General features: G+C 36.2%; 2 pseudogenes; both read right to left on the bottom strand.

Annotated features, from left to right (window-relative positions):
* LOC100019414 (microfibrillar-associated protein 1-like) overlaps window positions 1–10,333 on the bottom strand; it is a 31,339-nt pseudogene extending 21,006 nt beyond the window's left edge.
* Window positions 10,334–10,395: 62 nt separating this feature from the next.
* On the bottom strand, window positions 10,396–11,183 carry LOC100019450 (RNA-binding protein Raly-like; annotated as a pseudogene).
* Window positions 11,184–14,853: the final 3,670 nt, after the last annotated feature.

Below are 14,853 nucleotides of genomic sequence, written 5' to 3'. Positions count from 1 at the left end.
CATACATTCTAGAACAAGAGAGAAAAGTGGAGATTGAAAGAATTCACAGATCACCTCCTCTAATTAATCCCAAACTGACAACAACCAGGAATGTTATAGCCAAATTCAAAAACTACCAAACCTAGGAAAAAATATTATAAGATGCTAAGAAGAAGTCATTCAAATTCCCTAGACTAACAGAGGAAGAAATAGACTACCTAAACAACCCCATATCAGAAATATAAATTGAACAAGCCATCAAAGAACTCCCTAAGAAAAAATCCCCAGGTCTAGATGGATTCACAAATGAATTCTATCAAACATTCAAAGAACAACTAATCCCAATATTATACAAACATTAGAAAGCATAGGAATAGAAGGGCCATTCCTAATAATAACAAATAGTATATATCTAAAACCATCAGCAAACATCATCTGCAATGGGGATAAACTAGATGCATTCCTAGTAAGATCAGGAGTCAAACAAGGATGCCCATTATCACCTCTACTATTTGACATTGTACTAGAAACACTAGCAGTAGTAATTAGAGAAGAAAAGGAAATTGAAGGCATCAAAATAGGCAAGGAGGAGACCAAATTATTGCTCTTTGTGGATGACATGATGGTCTACTTAAAGAATCCTAGAGATTCAACCAAAAAGCTAATTGAAACAATCAACAGCTTTAGCAAAGTTGCAGGATACAAAATAAACCCACATAAGTCATCAATATTTCTATATATCTCCAACACTTCTCAGCAGCAAGAATTAGAAAGAGAAATTACATGTAAAATCACCCTAGACAATATAAAATACTTAGGAATCAATCTGCTGAGACAAACAAAGGAACTATATGAACACAACTACAAAACACTCTCCACACAATTAAAACTAGATATAAAAATTGGGAAAACATTAACTGCTCATGGGTAGGATGAGCTAACATAATAAAAATGACCATCCTAAACAAATTAATTTACTTATTTAGTGCCATACCCATTGAACTACCAAAAAACTTTTTTACTGAATTAGAAAATACCATAACAAAGTTCATTTGGAAGAAAAAAAGATCAAGGATATCCAGGGAAATCATGAAAAAATGAGAAGGAAGGAGGCCTTGCAGTCCCAGATCTCAAAGTATACTATAAATCAGTGGTCATCAAAACAATTTGGTACTGGCTAAGAGACAGAAAGGAGGGTCAGTGGAATAGACTTGGGGTAAGTGACCTCAGTAAGACAGTCTATGACAAGTCCAAAGATCCTAGCTTTTGGGACCAAAACCCAGTATTTGATAAAAACTGCTGGGAAAATTATAAGACAGTATGGGAGAGATTAGGTTTGGATCAACATCTCACACCCTACACCAAGATAAACTCAAAATGGATGAATGACTTGAATATAAAGAAGGAAACTATAAGCAAATTAAGTGAACACAGAATAGTATACATGTCAGATATTCGGGAAAGGAAAGACTTTAAAACCAAGCAAGAGCTAGAAAAAAATCACAAAATGTAAAATCAATATTTTTTATTAAATTAAATTAAAAAGTTTTTGTGCAAACAGAACCAATGCAACCAAAATTAGAAGGGAAAACAACCAATTGGGAAGCAATCTTCATAATAAAAACCTCTGACAAATGTCTAATTAGTCAAATTTATGAAGATCTAAACCAATTGTACAAAACATCAAGCCATTCTCCAATTGATAAATGGGCAAGGGACATGAATAGGCAATTTTCAGTTACAGAAATCAAAACTATTAATAAGCACATGAAAAAGTGTTCTAAATCTTATAATCAGAGAGATGAAAATCAAAACAACTCTGAGGTATCACCTCACACCTAGAAGATTGGCTAACAAGACAGCAACATAAAATAATGAATGCTGGAAGGGATGTGGCAAAGTTGGGACATTAATTCATTGCTGGTAGAGTTGTGAATTGATCTGACCATTCCGGAGGGCAATTTGGAGCTATGCTCAAAGGGAGTTAAAAGACTGTCTGCCCTTTGATCCAGCCTTAGCACTGCTGGGTTTGTACCCCAAAGAGATAATAAGGAAAAAGACTTGTACAAGAATATTCATAGCTGCGCTCTTTGTGGTGGCAAAAAATTGGAAAATGAGGGGATGTCCTTCAATTGGGGAATGGCTGGACAAATTGTGGTATCTGTTGGTGATGGAATACTATTGTGCTCAAAGGAATAATAAACTGGAGTAATTCCATGGGAACTGGAACAACCTCCAGGGATTGATACAGAGTGAAAGGAGCAGAACCAGGAGAACATTGTAAACAGAGACTCACACACTGTGGTACAATCGAATGTAATGTACTTCTCCATTAGTTGCAATGCAGTGATCCTGATTAACCAGGAGGGAATCTATAAGAACACACTCCATATTCAGAGGAAAAAGTGTGGGAGTATAAACACCGAAGAAAACCAACTGCTTGATTACATGGGTCCAGGGGATATGATTGGGAATGTAGACTCTAAATGTTCATCCTAGTGCAAACATCAACAACATGGAAATAGGTTCTGTTCAAGGACACATATAAAACTCAGTGGAATGGCGCGTCAGTTACGGGAAGGTTTAGGGAAAGGACAGAGAGGGAAAAATATGATTTTTTAAACCAAGGAATAGTGTTCTAAATTGACTAAATAAAATTTTCAAAAAAATACAGAGATCAAAAAAGGGAAAAGGATCTATTTGGGTAAAAACATTTATAGCAGCTCTTTCTCTGGTGGCAAAAAATTAGAAACTGGGGGAATGTCCATTAATTAGGGAACTTCTGATATCTTTCCTTGCCCTCAAAGAATTTCTTTATTAAAAAGTTTTTAAAGAGAGAAAAATAAAACCCATCATTATAACCCAACAAAGTTCAACATTATATGCAGTATTCCACATACATAATGGCCTCCTTCTATAGAGACATTCCTCAGTCTCTACATTTGTTTAAACTCCATTATGCTTATATATTTATTTCTCTTTTGAACATAAATTATTAGAATAGTTCTTCCAAATGGAAGTGTTATCATTACACTCTACTCTTTTATTGAGTTGAAAGAAGTAGCAGATTATTTGGTCTGTTGACCAGAAAGTATTGATTTGTTATCACTGATTTGTTCCTATATATCTTCTGGGACTGGTTTCCAATATGTTCCTAGATTCATACTTAGGATATAGTGTTAATCTCTTTGTTTATTAAATACCTCTTATGCAAGTACTAGAAAGCATAGATATTTCATGTTTACTTAGCCAGATACTTCATGGATAAAAAGAACTGGGATGACTTGAGTTCAGGTCCTGTTTCTGATACATATTAGCTATCTGACCCTTGGCAAGTCACAATCTTTCAGTGCCCCATGCAACAATCTAAAACTGGAAATTGCAAGTGAGTTGGCAATCTATATCAATGAACAAACTCTGCATTTGAATAATTCTCCACTCTGATGAAATCTCAGTTCTAGACAAAATAAAACATTTAGATGACCTTTTAAAGTTAAAAAGCAGATAGCATGAAGGAGTAGATAGCCAACTGGTGGTTGAGGCAGGGAGTTTTAAACTTAAATCCTAATATTGATATATACTTTGTAAAAACTAAATTAAATTAATACTCTCTCGTCCTTAATTTCCATAGAGTTTATTAATATTACTTGAATAAAGAAAACAGAGATTGAAGCCTATTTCTGTGTAATTTGAATCTGTTACCCTAAAAATTCCAATCCCCAGAAAAACTTCAATTCCTATCACCCCACTCACTTCCTGTTCTTATGTGCTGCTGTAGACAAGATATAAACTGGGTTGAGTTTTTGTGTCTAGGGCTCTGCCTCCAAACTTAATACTTTTCCATTCCACCATGCTGCCCTCTTACATTTCCACCAAGTAATTTTACTGTATTGGCTGACATATATCTGCCAATTTGTCTCCATTGTCACATTCACTTACTATACACAAGCTATACCTATCATCAAATAAATTTTCTTTTGTTATATGTTTGTGATGATATTTGGCACCCATTGCTTAATCGTGGATCACCAGTATACACTCTTCAATTTGAATATATACTTTTCTTTAGTAGACACAGATTTATGCAATTTAAGGATTAAATTTTAAATGGCTAAGCTTGCTGTTGGATTAGAGTCTATATTTCTCAATCTTTTGATCTAAAAATGTGCTTTTTATTAAGGATAGGCATCACTCTCTTTTTAAGAATGGAGATGTCAACAAAAATAATTAAAATAACTAGTATTTATATAGTGGCCTGCTGAGGTCTTTACATATGTTATCTCTTTTGATCTTTATAGTGATGCTGTGATATGTGTTATTATTATCCCCATTTTACAGAAGAGAAAAATGAGACTAGAAAAAGCTAAATGAGTTGCCCAAAGTAATATAGATAATAAGTATCTGAGGTAGGGATCGAACTCAAACGTTCATGACACCAAATCCAAAAAAATTCACCATTCTCAGAGCAGCAATCTCTGAAGGTTTACATATCAGGAAAATATTTTCTCCTTTATAGAGAGCTAGGATAGTACTAGGGTAATAAAATCAGAACAACTCTATTAAATTCCAATTTTGAAAAAGGGCATGATTAGTACATGTTTGGAGTAGATTTGGTTAAAAATTTTCATCATGATGATAATGATGTTGTTAGACATTTTTTAATTGAACTTTCTGGTTTACAAAGCACCATGTTATGCCATTGCATCTTTACAATGACCATGTGAGATAGATGCCCATTTCGTAGTATACTAAATAAAGTCTCAAAGAGGTTAAAAAACTTGAAAATCAGCAGAGGATAATGAAGAGTTTTGAATTTGGAGTCAGAGGTTTTTATTTCAAATTTTGTCTCTTCCATCTATATGATACATTGTTTAGTGCTTTGGGCAAGGCACTTGACATCTATTGTGCTCAATTCCCTCTTCTATAAAAAAGAGGGTCAAATTAATTTGCCTCAAATACATTTCTCCCAGATCTAAATTTGTTATTGTATGACTTTCTCATGGACCCATTCTAGTAATTATGGTAGAAATCAAATCAGGTCTTCCACACTTCAAGTCCAATTCCCAATCCATCATGGTGGACTCCATTTCAGAGATGCCTTCTGCCAGATACACACACACACACACACACACACACACACACACACACACACACACACAAGTTGCCATGTCACTGCTTGCCAGGAGTTTTGTCACAATTACTTAGAAAAGGACTAACCAAAACATTGTAATAATAACTGCATTAAACTGGCAACTGGGAGCCCATTCTTTGTTTCTATCTGGTTTAAACCCAGCACTAAATGATACCATGGGAGGAAGCTGAGGAGGGAGGTGGGAAGAGATATTCTTCCTCTTCTTCTGTGTCCCCAGGGAATATAATTAATGATTTCTCAGACCCAAAAGTAAAAGCAGATCATCATATTAAACATTTCAGTAACATTTTACATTTTCAATGTGCCTTATGATTTCTACTGGTAATCATTAATGCCTACTTTCTTTATGTTTTGACTTTATGAATTCATTTAAAATCATATTTCTTTGAAAATGAATAATGAACCTAATGGTCAGAATCTGTACACATTCCTTCCAGTCAGTTGGCCTATTTATCACACATGATTAATAGGAGATAATAGAGGAAAATCCATTATCATGACCTGCTAATCCATGGGAGTCATAGAAAGTCTCCAAAAATTTGGGTTAGTGCTTTTTAAACTCACTGATAAGATATATCTCCCAGAAAAAGGTACAGAAACTTACACCTTTGGGGGCTTTATTTTTCATTTGTATGAATAGAGCAAACTAACTTGAAAACACAGACTTACCTTCCTCCCAAATAGTCAAGTAGTTATTCAAACTTTAGGAAAGAACCTTTGTGGAAATCAGTTCCTCTGATTTAGTGTAATGGTGAAATGGGTCATTATTATAAATGCATACACATAGACAAGCAAATGACAGTCTCTGACATCTAGAGAGAGAGGCAGCCATAGTGAAAAGCAGTGGTCTTAGAGTCAGAATACTTATATACACTTGAAAAAATTCCAGCTATAGAGTCAGAGGACCTAGTTTAAATCTTCCCTCTGAAATTTGTTACCTGTGGGACTTGGGGAAAGTTATTGATCCTTAATACTGGGTTCCCTCATCTGTAAAATGATGAAAGTGGAAGGGAAGAGGGTGGATTCTGTTGATTCTCATGTCCCATCTAGATCAATGATCCTATAATTGCTAATTGTGTTACTCTAGGAAAACTACTATCTTTGCATCTAAGTTTCCCCATCTATAAAATGGGGGAATAGTAATAACTAAATTTTATCTCATAGAGTTATTTGCAGGAAATAACTGAAAAATACAACTGATTATATAATTCTTTGTTCACAACCATTTTGTGAGGAAGATTATTGAGTTTATAGTCCCCCACCACCATCAGAGAAAAAAAATTCAGAAGTTTAGTAAAATGTTCCTAGTCATTCAGCTAATGTATCACACAGAAAATGGATTTGAAACAAGGTCCTTTGATAGAGGCATTATTCTTTCCCATAACTGCACCATAAGTATCCCAAGAGAATTAAAGTGAATACTGATGAAATAGTCCCCGGACAGTATTACTTCTGATCTAAACATGTGTCTTTGTGGTTCACCCACTTCCCATTCGACATCTATACAAAGATAATATTGTGGTTATGGGTGTTGGTGAGTAAAGCAAATGATCGCTGAGAACTAGTTTTATTCTAATTTTAAAACAAAGACAAAATCATGTTCTTTGTCCCCACCCCACCCCTGCCAAACGTTGCTGAAAGATAGCTTTCTTGTTTTTATTAATTTTTTTTCATTTTTCCCCAAGTATATGTAAAAACAATTTCCAACATTTTAAAAAGAATTTTTAAGTTTTGAATTCTTTTTTCCCTTTATTACCTCACTCTTCTGAAATAGTAAGCAATCTAATATAGGTTTTACATATACTATCATGTAAAACATTTTCCCATATTACTCCTTTTGTTGAAGGAAACTAGAACAAAAAATAAGAAAAAAAGTAAAAAAAAATTGGCTTTCATCTGGATTCATACCCCATTAGTTCTTTCTCTGGAAGCAGGTGGCATGTCTTATCATGAATCCTTTGGGACTCTTTTCGATCATTGTATTATTGAGAATAGCTAATTTATTCAGTTTTTCTGAATAGCTAATTTATTCAGTTTTTCATAATACATTATTGCTAGCACTGTATGCAATATTCTTGTTCTGTTTATTCACTCTGCTTCAGTTAGTTTATGTAAGTCTTTCCAGGTATTTCTGAGCTCCTCCTGTCATTTTTTCTTTTATTTCTTACAGCATAATAGTATTCTATGACAACATACACTGTAACTTATTCAACTATTCCTCCATTAATGAGTATCCCCTCACTTTTCTCTTCTTTGATCCCACAAAAAGCACTACTTTTTTTTTGTATATGTAGATCCTTCCCCTTTTTGTTTTTTATATCTTTGGAACACATCTAATAATGGCATCGCTTACTAAAAGGCTATGCAATAATGCATTACGATCTCAATTTTCCAACATCCATTCCAAATTTTATCATTTCCTTTTTCTGTCATAATAGCTAATCCGATTGGTGTGGGATATTATCTGAGAGTTGTTTTAATTTGCATTCCTCTAATTAATAATGACTTGGAGAATTTTTTTTTAACATACGACTATGCCTGCTTATATCCTTTGATCAATTATCAACTGGGAAATGGCTTATATTCTTATAAATCTGGTTAATTCCCTTAGGTATTTTAGAAATATGGCCTTCAATAGAGTGCCTTATAAAAATATTTTACAGCATTATGATTACTGTGAATTACTCTCTATCCTATTTCCCTGTTCTGTTTTGAAGAATTTAACTTGCATTTATTAAATCTAATTTCTTTTTATGTCATTTAGTATAAAACTAATTCATCTTATATAATCCTTTTAGTATATGTAACCAAAAAGAAAGAAAGTGTAGTCCCAGTTGTTAATTAACTGTAATATATAAGGAGAGAGTTGGCTTAAGAGCTCCTGTTATGTCTTCTTATGTTAAATATTCATCTTTACTATTTCCTGATTCAGAATAAAGATAACAGAAGCAATTATAGAGTCAGTTGTAAAAGTACGAAAAATTTTTTTCTAAGAATTTATGTCAATAATAGTGTCCTCAGATTTTATGACTCAGAGGTCTCTGTTTACTTTTATGTCTTTCCTTTACAGTTGTAGTCTGAGGATATTAGTTATAAAATCAATGAATTGCTTAGAACTTGTACTAGAATTTATCAACTATTTTAACATACTTTGAATTTGTGGGTCTTGTATCAACTAAATAAATAAAATAAATCAATAAAAACAAAAACTGTGAACATCCACAAGAGGTCTTTTGTCACAGACTGAGGTGATAAGGCCACTGACTGTTTCCTCATGAATAAAGTCAGTTTTTAGCTCAGAATTATGGCTCAGAGATTTCTTTATTCTCTTATAGTTCATCCTTTACTTTCTTCTTTCATTCTGCCCATCCAAAAAAGTGTTTAGCTTCTGATTACTACATACCCCAATTTGTCATTTTTTTCTATTAGCTTCCCCCTTCTCTTATCCCTTTCCTCTCCTACTTTCTTATAGGGTAAAATAGATTGTTATTGTGGATTGTGTATGTTGGGGTTTTTTTTTTCTATTTTTGAGCCAATTCTAATAAAAGTAAGGTTTAAGTGGTCCCCTCCTCACTTCTCCCATCTTTCTGTACATTGTAAAATCTCTTTCATGAAAATTATGTGAGATAATTAACCCCATTCTATTTCTCCCTTCCCCATTCTCCCAAGGTATTCCTCTTTCTCATCTCTTAATTAATTTATTTTTAGGTAATCATTACCTTATATTCAACTCTCATCCTTATTCTCTGTCCAGGTATACTACATTTAACAGCCTTAATAATTATAAAGTTCTTAGAAGTTTATAAGAATCTTTTTCCCATGTAGGTCAATAAACAGTTTAACCTTATTGAATGCCTTTTTATTTATCTTTCCCATTTTCATTTTTATACTTCTCTTGAGTCTTGTATTTGAGAGTCATATTTTTCCATTCAGCTTTTCCTGAGGAATGTCTGAAAGTCATCTGTTTCATGAAATACCCATCATTCCCCCTGAAGGGTTATGCTCAGTTTTGCTGTGAAAATGATTCTTGATTGAAGTCCTAGTTCCTTTGGGTCCTGGTATTCCAGGACCTGTGATCCCTTAACATAGAAGCTGCTAAATATTGTGTTATTCTGACTCTGATAGCATACTATTTGAGTTGTTTATTTTTAGCTATTTATAATACTTTTTATTTGATCTGGCAGCTCTGGAATTTGACTATAATATTGCTCAGTGTTATCCTTTTGAGATCTCTTTCAGGAGGTGATCAGTATATTCTTTCAATGTCTATTTTGTCTTCTGGTTCTTAGAATATCAGAGCAATTTTCCTTGATAATTTTTTTTGGAAAATGGTGTCTAAGCTCTTTTTTGATCAAGGCATTTTGTTAGTCCAATAATTCTTAGATTATCTCTCCTATATTTATTTTCCAAATGGTTTTTCCAATGAGATATTTCACACTTTCTTCCTTTCTTTTTTCATTCCTTTGATTTTGTTTGACTGTTTCTTGAGGTTTCATGGAGTCATTAGCTTCCATTTGCTCAAATATAATTTTCCAAGGAATTATTTTCTTGAGTGAGCTTTTGTGCCTCTTTTTCCATTTGACCAATTCTACTTTTTAAATAATTCTTTTCAGCAATTAATTTTGGACCTTTTTTTCCATTTGGCCAATTGAGCCTTTTAAGAAGTTCTTCTCTTTAGTGTATTTTTTAAAATATCTTTTTTCCCATTTGGCCAATTCTGGTGTTTGTATTTTTTTTAATGTTAGCAATTATTTATTAATAATGGTGACCTAATGGCACAGCAGAGCACTGGGGAGGGAGCATTGACAATAAGGCATGAGGCAGTGGACAGAGATGAACTTGGACACGGGGAAGGGCTGGGGTCAAATCTTGCTCAACACATTGGCTGTGTGACTCAGCCCCTTTGGGCTTGAGATTCCTCATATGTAAAATACTCTGGATCTAGGATCCCCTTCCTTTCCAGTAGGCCAGAGATGGGGGGAAGGGGGTGGGAAACAACAACTCTCCATCAGCTTTAAGATGAGACTTACGGGCTTCTCCTGATGCAATTTAATGCTTCTTTAGTTGGATGCAAGATGCTGAGGACATTTCATCCTTGGGAAAAGAATTGTGGGTTGTCATTTACTGTAGAGTCAGTTCATCCAGCCCTGTGTATAGGCTGTTGTCCAAGTTTTCGAAGTCATCCCAAGCCAGCACCTTCATCCCCAGGCAACAATTCTTCCAAGGGTGTCTCTGCCTCAGAAGCTGTGTCCTCCTGAGTGGCCTCACTTTTCTTGCCACCCTTCTTCTTCTGCCTCTGAGATCTGGTCCAGCCGCATCAACAAGGCCTCGATGTAGTACTTGATTTGGGTCAGTTCTGTTTTGATGGTCTGCAGTTCGGTACATTTCAACTTTAACTTAGTCGAACTGTTGGAGGTGATGGAGCGGGCAAAGAGTCTGACGGGTAGAGTTGCTTTGATTCGCCTTACAAGAGGAATGGTGACCCGCGGCCGCTTCACAGGAACCACTCTGGGGACTGGAGAGAGCCGGCCCCGGGGCTCAAAAAGCCCGTAGGAGGCAGAAGCTGCTCTCTTGAGTCCTATTGGTCTTAGGTTTAGGTTCTCCAGCCATGTGGATGTCCAGGGTCAGCCCTGCCAGCACCCGCCCCTTCTCGCCCAGCACAGCTTCAGGAGCATGGCTCCCAGCCAGCTACCCGGCCATACTTGGGGAAGATGGTCTCTACATCTGCCTTCTTCACCATGGCTGTGTTTGAGTTCCCAATGAAGACTCGAGAGTTGAGGGACTTGGGGTCATTCTTGTTGGTGATGTTGCTTGTGTGCACTTTCAGAGACAAGGAAAGGTCAGGAGCAAAAAAGGTTCCGAGAAACATCGGGAGGCGGAGGTGGGGAGGAGCTAGGGACAGTGGGAGGAGGGGAACGAGAGGCAGGAGCCACCCCAAGTCTCGCACCAGCTGCAGAAAGGGCAAAGGGGCAGGGGCAGGGGCAGCAGAGGGAAAAAATGCAAGGGTGGGGGCCAGAGAAGAGGTGGTCAGCCCCTTCGTCGTTGTCGTCATCGTCGTCATCGCTGCTGCAGCTTCTAGCAGATCTCCCTTCCCGCCCCCCCCCCCCCCCCCGCACCGCTGGGGAGAGCCGGGACACACACTGACCCCAATTTTGTTTTTGAAGATATTTTCTTCAATATTTTTGTGCCCCCTTTATTGAGCTGCTGACTCTTCTCATGATTTTCCTGTATCTCTCTCATTTCTTTTCTTCATCTTTCTTCTATCTCTCTTATTTGATTTTTAAAATCTTTTTTGATCTCCTCTATTCGTTCTTTTTGTGTTTGATACCAATTATAATGTTTCGTGGAGGCTTTGTATGCAGCAGTAGTATGTTGTTGTTTTCTTAGAGTTTGTATTTTGTTTTCCCTGTCACCAAAATAACTTTCTAGGTTTTTTGTTGTTTGCTCATTTTTCATCTTTTTTTTTTTAACTTAAAAAAACTGTTAAAATTAGGCTCTGCTCCTGTGGTGAATGGAGGACTATTACAACTTCAGGTTCTTTATGCAGGTGCTTTCATAACTCTGGGAATCTATACGTTTTCAGTTCTTCTTAGATGGTAGGATCTAAGGAAAGGTATGTTCAATATGCTGGTTTGTGAGCAACCACAAACTCACAGCAAACCATCTTTTCTATACTCGAACTGTGGCCAGGGTCTCCTATGACCTCAAGAACTCATCTGTACTTCTGCTCATTTTTGCCCTGACACCACAACTCAGGACTATCACCGGTATCCAAGTATAGGCAACGTGATAAGAGTCTTGCACCTAGAGCCAGTAATGCAGGGGTCCCCAAACTATGGCCCGCGGGCCACGTGCGGCCCCCACCACACTTCTGGAAGGGGCACCTCTTTCACTGATGGTCAGTGAGAGGAGCTCTGTATGTGGCAGTGCTGCAAAGCAGAGCATTGCTCAGGTACAGTACTACTTCCGGTGACATAATCCTTTGTGTGGCATCTTAGAAAGAGGTGCTGGGGAAAGGATTATGTGGCTGCACAATGGAAGACGTCAGTATGTTGAGCAGTGATCTGGGGTAGGGGATTCCGTACTGTGTATACTGCTGCCTGGTTAGGGTTAGGGTTAGGTTTTTATAGTCCTACCCTCCAATGGTCTGAGAGACAGTGAACTAGCCCCTTGTGTAAAAAGTTGGGGGACCACCTGCAGTAAAGGAACTCTTGTAATCTCCTTATAAGCAGTTGTAAATGACGCCCCTTATCATTGACTGAGAACTCTGAAAGCCTTTGCTACTGATTCAGCCATGCCCATTACTATTGATGTTGTAGAGCTTGCTTTGGCATGCTGTTTTGTGTTCTATTTCCATGCTAGTGCAATAACTCTTATGGACTTTCCTTCTAAGTTGTTTTGGTCTGAACACTTATTTGACCCCATCTTTTTGGGGTGGTTGTGCTACTCCAGAATTGGTTTTGAGTCATTATATCATTATTATTTGGAGAGTAATTTGGTAGAGGTCAGGTGAGTCCCACTATGTATGTTCTCTGCCATCTTGGTGCTGACCTCAAAAGACAGCTTTCTAAAGAAATAACATAGTGTGCCATCGTTTTGGAAAACAGTTTCTACACATTTTTCTCTTTTATACTCATACTAACCTTGAGGTGGGTGCTATTATTCTCAATTAACTGATGATTTGAGGCCTGGCAATCAAAAAGTTAACCCAAAGTCACATATCAAGGGAATATTTGAAGTGGGATGTGAACCCAAATCTTCCTGACTCCATGTTCAGCACTCTTTCCCCAGGAAATGTTGTATAAATCCCAACTGCTCTTGATCTCATTGTCAAGTTTTCTTTTCCCTTCACTGCTCCACAAAACACACACATGTGCCTTTTTGGAAGAAAGGGGAGGTTCGAGGGCAAAGACAATATGGCAGATTAGAGGAAGTAGCCAATCTTTCCTAGAATTTCCCTCCAAAAATTAAAAATAATGCATCAAATTCAGTTATTGAGTGACAGAGTCAACCAATGATTAGGATGAGAAATTTCTCTAGTCCAAAACAACTTAGGCGGTTGGAAATAGAGGTTTATGACACCCAGGTAGGGGCTGACCCAATTGTATTTATGATGGCAACATGAGCTGTGTAGGCCTTGTAGATGACAACAGCAACAGCAACACTGTTGGGAACGCTCAAGCCAAAGACAGTAAGATCTGGTATTGAGTAGAAATTACTAAAGTCCTATGAGATTCAAAAATCATTGAAGAAAAAATTTCTTAAAAATTAGAATTGGGCAATTGAAAGCTAATGACTTCTTGAGACATCAAAATGCAATAAAAAATACAAAAAGAAGGAAAAAAATGGAAGACAACACAAAATATCTCATTGGAAAAGCAACTGAACTTGAAAATAAATGTAGAAGAGGTCATTTAAGAATTTTTAGACTACCTGAAAGTCATGATCAAAAAAAACAAAAGTTTAGACATCCTATTTGAAGAAATTATTAAAGAAAACTGCTTGGATATTCATGAACCAGAAGGTTAAATAAAAATAGAAATAATCCACCAATCACTTCCTGAATGAAGATCCTCAAAGGAATATTATAGCCAAGTTCCAGGCTCCCAGCCTAATGACAAAAAGCTACAAATACCAAGAAGGAAACAATTCAGATATCATAGAACCACTGTCAGTATTACACAGGATTTAACAGCTTCTACAATAAAAGATCAGAAGACTTAGAATATAATATATTCCAGAAGGCAAAGGAGTTAAGTTTACAACCAAGAATCACCTACCTAGCAAAACTGAGTATTACTTATAAAGGGGAAAAGTGGTCATTTAATGAAATTGAGTATTTCCAAGCATCCGGACAGAAAATCTGATGTCAAATACAGGACTGAGGAGAAGCATAAAAAAAGGTAAATTTTAGGAAAAAGAAAACTTAAGAGATTCAATGTGGCCAAACTCTTTACATTGCTATATGGGAAGTTTATAATAACAATCAACAACAAATAGAACAGTATGAAAGACTTATTTTGAACAATTTAATCATCTAAGACAATTCTGAAGGACTTATGACAAAGAATGCTATTCACTACAGAGAAAGAATTGAGTCTGAATCCTGATTAAAACATATTTTTCATTTTGTTTGTGTATTGTTTTTATTTTTAGATTTTGGTTTTATATGAGTATTCTCTCACAACATGGCCAGGATGAGGTGATAAAAGGGGTGGAGGAAGACAATTTTGATATTATAATTTAAGAAAAAGTATGTTAAAGATTGTTATTACATATAATTAGGAAAATGAAATACTAATTGTTAATGAAAAAAGGGAAGCATTAAACATAAAGAAAATTCATAAGGATCCAAGTAAGGTTAAACTTTTTTACATTACTATATGAGAAGATAATATGTGTAACTATTGAGAATTTTATCATTATGTCCATAAGAAGGATTACATAAACAGAGGACATGAGAATTAGTTAATCATTTTGGGATGGTGTCAGAAATAAAATGGATAGGTGAGAAAGATGAATGCCCTAGGACAGTAATGTCAAATCTATGGCATGGGTGCCAAAGATAGCATGCAGAGTGTTCTCTTTGGCAACACAGCTCTCCCCCCAACACTACCCCCACCAGAGTTCATTACTAGAAAGTCAGAGGGACTCCAGCAGAGCAGCTCCCTCCCCACTCTTCATTGAATCTGTTGACACTTCTCCATCATCCACCCCTCTTC

Source organism: Monodelphis domestica, chromosome 8 (genome assembly GCF_027887165.1).
Source record: "Monodelphis domestica isolate mMonDom1 chromosome 8, mMonDom1.pri, whole genome shotgun sequence".
Classification (NCBI taxonomy): Eukaryota; Metazoa; Chordata; class Mammalia; order Didelphimorphia; family Didelphidae; genus Monodelphis; species Monodelphis domestica.
Note: the sequence above shows the minus strand (reverse complement) of the source record. Positions and strands in the feature narration are given on the sequence as shown.